The sequence below is a fragment of the Trichosurus vulpecula genome, chromosome 7, assembly GCF_011100635.1.
Source record: "Trichosurus vulpecula isolate mTriVul1 chromosome 7, mTriVul1.pri, whole genome shotgun sequence".
NCBI classification, from domain to species: Eukaryota; Metazoa; Chordata; class Mammalia; order Diprotodontia; family Phalangeridae; genus Trichosurus; species Trichosurus vulpecula.
The window spans coordinates 126,338,783-126,349,271 of NC_050579.1; the positions used below are offsets into that span (position 1 = coordinate 126,338,783).

General features: G+C 37.9%; 1 pseudogene; it reads left to right on the forward strand.

The window, feature by feature from the left end:
* The first annotated feature begins 622 nt into the window (after positions 1-622).
* LOC118858464 lies at positions 623-1,258 on the forward strand (annotated as a pseudogene).
* Positions 1,259-10,489: the final 9,231 nt, after the last annotated feature.

A 10,489-nucleotide genomic window follows, 5' to 3' on the forward strand; every position in this document is an offset into this window, starting at 1 on the left:
TGTGACAAAATTAGGGAAGGAAATTCTCTTGGCATCCCTGCTACCAGTTCCAAGTACATAACTGTTTCACTTGGGATAATTATAGCATTGGAGGTCCAATGATTATATTGGAATCATGGTGGCCATTTGTGAGTTGCAAAACTAATGACCTTGATGGTAAAATGGAAGTAGCCTTGTCCTTCATGCAAAATAAATTCCTTCATCTACCAGAAGTCTGAAAGTTGACTTCTTAAGATTAGCTTTTCTTGATTTTTGGATTCTTTATAGAAACATGAGTGTTATTGTCGGAAGGGGCCTTACAGAGCATTTAATCCTACCTCTTAATTTTATAGATGAGGAAACTGAAGCTCAGAGAGGTTAAATGAATTGCCCAAGGTCATTCAAATAGTAAGTAGCAGAGTCAGAATTTGAGTCTTCTTATGGAAATCCAGATCTCTGGTTATAAGGAAAGGGAAGAAAGGAAGAATGTTTCCTTTAAAAGTAACTGGAATATTCTTAAAGAAGCAAGAGAGTTTATTTCAAGAAACTGATCTAAATCTAGTAGGGTTTTCATTTTTTTTTTTTAGATATAGGTTTACCTTTCCGATCGGCTGAGGTGCCCGTGAGGAGGCTCTAAGCAGCCATGGCGCCCAGCCGAAATGGCATGATTCTGAAGCCCCATTTCCACAAAGACTGGCAAAGACAAGTTGCCACATGGTTTAACCAGCCAGCTAGGAAGATAAGAAGGTGAAAGGCCCATCAAGCAAAAGCCCATCAAATTGCTCCTCACCCTGCATCTGGTCCTATCCGGCCCATCATGAGGTGCCCTACTGTCTGATACCACACCAAAGTACGTGCTGGTAGAGGATTCAGCTTGGAAGAGCTTCGGGTGACTGGTATCCATAAAAAAGTGGCACAGACTATTGGTATCTCTGTGGACCCTCGTCACCGGAATAAGTCTACAGAGTCTCTCCAGGCAAATGTGCAGTGGCTGAAAGAATATCGTTCCAAACTGATCCTCTTCCCAAGGAAACCATCTGCACCCAAGAAGGGAGATAGCTCTGCTGAAGAACTCAAGTTGGCAACCCAGCTTACAGGACCAGTTATGCCCATCAGAAATGTCTACAACAAAGAGAAAGCTCACGACATTACTGAAGATGAGAAGAATTTCAAGGCATTTGCTAGTCTTCAAATGGCCCAGGCCAGTGCCCGTCTCTTTGGAATCCGGGCAAAATGAGCCAAGGAGGCTGCAGAGCAAGATGTGGAGAAGAAAAAGTAAACAGCTTCTGAGAATTTTGAATAAAATAATACAAAATAAAAAATATATAGGCTTACTCTTACTGTCTTCGGTGTTCAGTGACCTCATCAGCACCAAAGCAGCTACACATGCAAAGTGGGCCACATGGAAGATGCAGATCAAGAAGAGCTGTGAAACAAAGATTTAGTAGACCTATAATACCATACAGCAAATGAAAGCTGCTAGGAAGTATAGTTTTTACTCGCTGGAAGGATTATGAAAGGGGACACAGGGAATCTGAGGAAGTTCAGAGCTCACTATCAGTAGGGTTACAAATCCAAACTGAAAAACAGTAGTTTAAATTGGACCAGCTTTAGACTTTAGGTTTTATTTTCACGTAAGGATGGTTGCAGAGACCTTTTGTTGTGGGATTTGCATTAGGGATTCCTATTTAAGTTCAAATTGGATTAGGCAGCCTATGAGGTCCAGTCTGGGTAAAGCATGACTTAGGGGAATAGACAGGGAAATGGACAAGCATGAAATATTAAATTCCCTTGGCGATAAGGAAGTTCTTCAAGTTAAAGTGAAACAACTCAATTATATATTGTCTGCTCATGTCACTGGGAATCTACTTTGTGAGATTTCAAGTAAGATGAGTTGAAAGGACCCCGCACACAGATACACTGTCCTAACTTTAGATGGGTTACAAGATGGCTAAACGAGTTTAATGTTCCGTGGCTCCCTCCATTTTAAAACAATAATCTGGGGGGTTCTCAAGGGTCTCCTTCTTTTTTTTGGAATATGAGGGATTTTTTCCCCAGATCCCTTTTCTTTGTTAAGCTTTTTAGAGATGCTCCAGTAAATATACCTGAGAGCAATGTCCTCCCAAGTTCCCTAGAGAATTTGGTGGTTCATATTAGATAGATCCTCTAAAAATCAAGGGGCCAGCAAGGTAAACGCACTTGGAGTCTTATTCTTAATCAGCCGTTGTTATGTCATCAGCCAGTATCTAATTGAGGCCAAAACTGCAATAAGACATTTGGTGGTCTTCCTTCATTTGAGGATGCCTGGGCCCCATTTGGAAGTCTCTCTTCTGTATACCTCATCTTGCTTCACCCTGGCTATCTAGCAAGTGGGATGATATACTTATATATGCTCCATAAGTAGTTATAGAGCCACTTATTCAATATTTAAACAACCTATGATCTCCATAATAACACAGATGGCAATTCTTCAGTCAATTACTAGAAAAATGTTTCTGGCTGACAAAAAAATTCATCACTGTAGCCAACATACCAGGGACAAATTTCTTTGTATTCAGCTAGACAGGTTCTTGGAGTAGAGACATGCAGTCTATATATACATAGTCTGTAATGTAACATTGACTTATACTCTAGAACCACATTCATGTAAAATTGGACTAGGTTACAGGCAGTTTCATCTTTGCAATTTCGTCTTTGTATTCCCAAATGCCTAGCACAGAGCCTTTTACAGAGTATGTGAGTAATAAATGTTTGTTGAATGAATGAATGGAAGTTAGGGGGTACAGTGGATAAAGTGTTGATCTTGGATTCAAGAAGACATAAATTCAAATCTTGCCTCAGACACTTCCTATCTCTATGCCATTGGGAAAATAACTGTTTCTCAGTTTCCTTATCTTTAAAATGAGGAGGGTTGGACTTAGTGGCCTCTCAGGTTCCTTCCATCTTTAAGTCTATGATCTTAAGAATAAATACATCTAACTTATTCCTTTCTTACCCTCCCTCCAATAGAGTAGGTAGTATGCAATGATCAACATTTAATTGTTTTGCATTTATCTGGTTGCTCTACCATATTTTTCCTTCTCTAATGAAGTATTTCTGGGTTCATAATTACAAAAGTTAACCTCTGCTGATCTACTTAAAGAGGTGGGTCATCTTGCTGTTTCAACAATCTTACTAGCAGCTGCTGTGGGGGTGAAAAACCAACACAAGCCCAACAACAGGAATGCTGCAAACCCAGATTCTTTTGACCTCCTTTACTAAGGAAAGCAACGTTAAGGGGTTAGCAATCTCAATTTAATCAAACATACAGATATCACTCACTCAGCTCGGGGGGGAAAAGCCAGCACCCTGAGCTTCAGAGCAAACACAAACAAATTACAAATATCAACAGACAGACCTTGTCTGATTCAAATCTCAATGCATAGTTACCAGAGTTTAACAAAGTCTGAACATCCGGGTTTACAAGCTGGAGGGCTCTTAATCACAGCTGCCCAGAGCCTCCACATCAACACAACTTCAAGAGTGAGAGCCCTCCACAAATAGCTCTGTCTTCTCTTTTTCTGCACTATTTAGCCATCATCAAATGTCATCTGAGTGACCAGAACTTAAGCTCTTACTATTGGCTCTGGTCTTAGCAACTCCGCTTAGGACCCTGGGGGCTTCACGGCCCCATCAGCTTAGCCCCTAGTAGTTAAGGGTTTGGGGCCTACTTGGGAGCAAAGATATAATCGGACGTCCCTTCATTGGCCCCACCTGGAGCCCCACCTTAGTTACCAATGCACTTGCCTTGCATTTGATAAGCATTCAGCAATTATCTGAAGATTGATTGACATACTCAAAACACTTGAGTGCCTCAAAAAAAAAAAAGAACTCTGGTTTTATTCTTAAGTGCCTCTTGTAAACAAGGTCATCATATAAAATATAAAATAAAAAATATAGAAGACTTTAGAGATCATCTGATCCAACACTCTCGTTTTCCATGTGAAGAAACTGAGACCCGTCCAAGGACAGGTAGTGAGTAGAAAAGGACACAAATTTCCTGATTTCTACTGTAGACTTTTTCCACTTCTGTTAGGGAGGATCCTAACAATTCTCTGCTGGCCCATCTTATAGAGGTAAGACATCTCCATATAAGAATTACTAGAGAAAACTGTTCTTCTGTTGTGCTTTAGAGGTTAGAGATTGGATTAGGGGAGTTAAGAGTTAAATCACATTTTCAGACCAGAAGCAAACCTTGGCACCTCTATTCTTTGCATGAGCTCATGGCCATTTGTATGGGCAAGAGCTTCTCAGAAGTCTAGCCAAAGCCTTGAAGAGCAGGCTTTTTTCTCTAAGAGAACAGTCTTAAAACTGGCCATGAGATGAGTCATATTTTTTTCTCTTTTCCTCTCTCCCCACTTAGCCCCTCAAATAATTACAGTGACCAGGAATTCCAAAGCATAGACATGGAAGTGGAGGTCACAGAAAACACCTTGCCATACCAATTGATTGCCATCTTGGAACCCAAGAAAGGTGGGTAGTATTTCAGTCACACAGAGATGAGACTTTTCCTAGACAGAAAGAGAAAGAAAGCAGGTGAATGAATCATCTTTGGAGCTGCCATACCACAACCCCAATCTGGATGCAGTCTCAAGCATTGCTGCATCTATCCCATCTGCAGCCAGCTGTAAAAAACAAAAACAAATGTATGTGTGTGTGTGTGTGTGTGTGTATAATGTGTATATATATATGTGTATGCATACACACATATAAATAGGTTTCATTTCAATGTATATATTTTGTGAATGGGTTTTCCCCCTTTTCATCTCCCTAGTATATATGCTAATTCACCACATAATCACTCATTTGGAGAAAGGCCTATGTCATCCAATATTGAAATTAAATGAGTAAGAGAAATTGTTAAGTTTCTTTACTTTAAAACTCTTGAAATTCTTAGAAATAGGTCTTATTTGAATGAGTGAGTAGTGAGTGGCCCCAACTGATCACTCCTTCACACTATTTTTGATGGATTTTGACTTAAGTAATAAGGCATCTTAGGACAATGCGATAGTATCTGTATATGCATAGGATGTTTGATGTCAGAATGACAAATGAAGATGATAATCATGGTGGATGAATTTTGGACATTCCTTCATTCCCCTCTGGGAAACACTTCTGACTCTCAGGATTTCCTCCACCATGCCAGGGGGCGTTTTCTCACCCTGGAATTTCACTCTACCCTTGCAACTTTCTTATCCTGGACACTCATTTCATGCCTGGTGCTGCTTCTTCTGGTTGTGTGGTTCTTTCCAGAACCTCCACTTTAAAGAAAGTGCCCTGGCCAACCAGGCTTACTCCTTCACCCCCCTATTCCTCTGCTTTTGATTCTTTGCCTATTCATATAGTTTGACTATTTATCTATTAGGGAAAATGGGTCTATTAATTACAATAATAACTAACTTTTATATGGTGCTTATCACGTGCCAGGCATTATACTAAGCGCTTTACACATAAGTGCTTTAACTCATTTGATCCTCCCAACAACACTAGGAAATGGATGTTATAATTGTTTCCATTTTTTCAGATAAACTGAGGCAAACAGAAGTGACTTGATCAGGGTGACATAGCTAGTAAGTATCTGAGGCTTTGAATTCCAGTTTTCCCGACTCCAGGTTCTGGGCTTTATCCACTGTGCCACCTAGTTAAGATTTTATTTAAAATTTCTGAATTGAAAATTTGAATTTTTGAATAAAAATTTTTGAATTGTGTGTAATTCTACTTCTGTGATTTATCCTTCTCTGGTTTAGGTATTAGGACTACATTTGTCTGGGAAAAGGATTCTGGTAGGGTGGTTTCTTTTTCAATTTTTGAGAATAATTTGTGTAACATGCGTACTAATTGTTCTTTATAAGTTTGATTGGATTCTCCTGTGAGTTCATCAGGACAAGGATTTTTTTTCCTTTGGTAATTCCTTTGCAGCTAGTTTTATTTCTTTTTCGGAGATTGGATTGTTTAAGATTGGTATTCTGTTAGTTTTGGTAGCCTATATATTTTTAAGGCATTCCTCTATTTCTTTTATGATATCCATTTTGGTAGCATATAACTCTGCAAAGCAAGTTTTGATAATTTAAAAAATTTTATTTGATAATTTTTACAACATCTTTATGATTTCACCTTACTTATTTGCTACTTTATTTTCTGCTCTCGTTTTTAATCAGACTGGCTAAAGGTTTATCAATTTCATTAGTCTTTTCAAAGAGCTAGCTTTTGTTTTATTTATCATTTCCATAGTTGGTTTGTTTGTTTGTTTTGGTGGATGGTTCTAATTAATTTCTCCTCTAATTTTTAATATCTCCTCTTTTGTGTTTATTAAGGTCTGTTGATTTGTTGCACTGAATATGTGACCACTGAACAAATTGTATACACAAAATTAAATAGACAATATTGACAAGAAACAACAGGTTATTGTTATAGAAGTCACAACAGAATTGGTTATTTTTATTCAGTCAGACCATCAAGTGGTTAGAGCAAAGGTTAAAATCAATATCAAAACCTAAGTAAAGAATAAAGATGAAAAGGAGATGTAGTGTGCAATTACCAAAGCTGAACTCAATCTCTTTAAACAAAATTGTTGACTCTAAAAATAGAAAATGAAAAATGAAGACATCACTCTGATGATCACCATTTTCAGAGAAGCGTAATCAATATAAAATGGTCACCACACTAAGGATGCCAAGAGAGAATAGAATCTGCAGATATATTACAGTGTGCATTAGTAACAGGAGTACCCACAACTATAAGATAAATATTTGAGCATTTGAGAGGTGTGTCTGAATTTTTAAGATAGCTGCAGGTTTTGATTGAATTAGCTACAAGAATGAGGTAGTATCATACAGTAGAAAGAGTGTTGGGTTTGGAATTAGAGGATGACACTTACTAGCTGCTTGACTCTCAGTGAATCATCTAACCTCTTTAGATTTCACTCTTCTCTGTAAAATAAGGGTGCAAAGGAACTGAATGACCTCTAAGATCTCTTAATATAAGACTCTTTAAATGTATGATACATTATACCATAAATAAATGAATATGGGGAAAATATCCCCCTACTGACAACATGTAAGCCCCTGTTTTATTTAGTATATAATATTTGGTAAAAGTTCATATTAATTTGAATGTCATCTTATCCTTCATATAGTATAAATTCTCAGTCTATTCTGTAATTTGTTTCTATTTCACATGAGGAATTTTCTGTGAAGACAACATGTGCTCTAGACTAGAGGAGGCCAAGGTAGATTGTACCCAGGTCCAATGGTATCGGACTTTTCTTATGTAGTTCATTGTATACTATTTTATTTGCAATCAGAAAGAAGAGTGCCACTGTTGTGGTTTTTTTTTCCATGTTTCAGTGGATAAGATACATCGACTTTGAAACTTTAAAAATTATAAAATCATTATGAACATTTTAAGAAAAATGGACAATAATATGTTCTCACTATGCTAGATTAGGGATTCAAACCAGAACTGTGGTGAGTATGGCATTTCTAATATTCATTTAAATTATTTTTTCCTGGCATTTCTATTCAAAAGATTACAGAGAAGTAAACCAAATGGCCCAATTCTGCCTTTCACACCAAGGAAATAAGACTTAGGTTTCCTATGTAATCAGTGATAAGCTGAGACATGAGTCCTAGACCACTCCTAATCTTTTTTTCCCCACTACTCCTTCTGTCCCAATTTTTAGTTCTAAGAACAATGCTCCATTATCCTTCCCAAATTTAGAATACTGGGCTTTACAAATTTAGACATCTACCCATTATCTCTTTATTCTGTAACCTTTTTTATAGTAGCCATGAATAAAGAAAAAGCTCTAACCAATTTGTTCTCAGATTCAGATAAAGAATACACAAATAGTCTACACAGTCTGAGAAATAGAATCAGAACTCATGAGAAAACTCCAGTCAAAATGGGTCTGGGAACAAGCTCTGTTCTGAATTGTTTTGCTCCTGAAAGACTTCATGGATACAATTAAATAGACCAGTGAAAAGAGACGCCAGAAAATCTGACTTTTCCTTCTTTTAACTGTAGTACCTGTTCTTTCAGTGAACCGTTAGGGTTGAAGATGATTGAGGTTCAGTATATAATAAGGAGTGGTTCAAATTTGCACAATTTATTCTAACTAAAACACTTAAAAGTTCTTTTTTGTTATTGTTTTGGTTTTTGAAACCTAGTTTCTATCTAAACACATGAATTATTTGAAATGGATTTACAGTTTTTTCTTTAAAGTTTGCAGTCAAACATGATTCACCTTTGTCATTCCAGATAACTAGCTTCAATAACTTCTTTTCAATAATGGTTTGTGAACCATAAGTTATCAGTTCCAGTAAAGATGGAAAGGTACATTGATTTTGATAGCTAAAATGATGTGCTAGGTCTTGGGATAGGCACTGGAAATACAAAGTCAAAGATTAACAAAATAGTTCCTCCCTGCAAGGAGCTCACAATCTATTGAAGAGATAAATCACTACATAGGCAAGGACATGCAAAAGAATATCAAGAAGTAAAGAGTGTCAGTAATAAGGGGAAGGTGGAGAGTCAAGAAAGGACTTATGAAGAAGAAAGTCATGAATTATGCTTTGAAATAAAGTAGGGATTTTCCAAGAAACTGACTATAAGATTCTGTGTCCAGGTAAGTATGTTTGTCTATATAGGTTGTCTATTTATCTATATCCATATCTACATACATATATATATATATCAATATAATGAGAGGAATTGATCAATATCCTGGGAATCTTGCCCATTTCTCTCCAAGGGAAACTAGAATTTCTCCTTTATAGGAAGCAAAGAAAAGGGCTACAAGTCTGGATACTCTTTTCTCTGGTCTCTGATAGGGATATTAGACTAGAATTTTGTTTATATCTGCCCCCCCCCCATATTGCTAGTCCAAGGGAACAATAGATTCAAAATAATTGCTTCCTTGCTCATTGGCCCTCAAAAGGGGGTAAAATAGTCCCAAGCTATACCTACTAGCTTGGCCCCTCCCCAAGAAATGCTGGTTATACAAAAGACTATCACAAATAGTGAATAGTAAGTAAACCAATTTATCCAAATATGATATAAAATTAAACAGTGAAAAAGATATACAGATGATACTATACTCTAAAAATACACATGAAGTAATGGCTCTGTTCTGTACTTTCCTTCCAAGAGCTAAGAAGAATTCTTTTCTACCCACCCCTTCAGGATTCTAGGATAACCCTGAAAGAGTTGGAGTGATTCTTCTCTAATGTTATCAGTTCTAGCCTCCATTCCAGAGTGTTCACTACTCTCTTAATCACTAGTGATTAACACACCCATTCCATTTGACCAATTAACATCAATTAACTTTTACAAAAGCATACTACTTCAAAGGTGTGTTGGTATAGAAGTACCAGCATTCCTCCTCCCCGCCGGTGCCAACATCTGAGGGTCACACTCTCCCCTTTACTACCACTGTAGTTTCTGGAGAAAGTGGGCTCAGATTTCACATAGTTTCTATATAATGTTAGTCCTACCAAGTTTACCTGCAGCATTACTGCTGGATGAGTCCTTGGTCTGGGTCCCAAAGATCATTTCTGGGGATATCAATGCTGATTGTCTATAAAACCTGACACGGGTTTTGCTTCTGGATTTCCTTATGGCTCGCTCTTCTAATCTCTTGAAATGTACAAGATCATAACCATTGCCTATCTCATTCACCTAAAATTGAAAAAAAATATTTGCAAAGAGTAGAATTTCATATTCTGAAGCCATATTTGGCATTGGATAGAGACTGAGCTTCCTCCCCTTGAAGCATTCTCTAAAGTTGGAACATAGCCAACCAGGCAGGAGTCATTCTAAAAAGAGACAGCCCAGACTGACTGTTGTGTTTTAAAAAATCCAGTTATTGGTCGTAGCCAATCAAGGAGTTTCCCTTTCACCACATGGCTAGCTGACCCTGTTACAGAATGTCTGCACATACTCTAAATCTCTCCAAGGCATCTCCATTATTCATCACCATGGCTTTCCAGAATCAGGCTCCCCAGCTTCTTCCACAGGCTCCCCACTTTCTTCCATATGGGGGGGTTATCAGCAGAGCATGCTGATGCATGCTTAGTAGTGTCTCCCCCTCCAGTACACACAAGAGCGAATGAGCTCTTTTTGGGGGGGGGGGAGGTACAAGATATCAGCTCAAAACAAGTGAGTGAGAGATTTCACCTGATCTCACTCAAGGAAAAATTCTCTCCCTGAAGCTTGCCTCCCTAGAGGAGCCTATTAGTCTTACTTATTCAGGAACTAGTTTCCCCTGTTTAAGTATCTGTAGCTTCCAGAGTTTTTCTCTCTTCTGTGCCATCAGTTCATCCTCTTGAAGAATGCTCCCCAATAAAAGCTCATGAATTGATCCTAACCTTCCCATAGTCCTGCAACGTCACATCAACATTTTTTCAATCAATTGGGACTTTGTCTGCATAAGCAGTGACTTAAAACTCCCAAGGCTTGGAAGCTTGGGTTA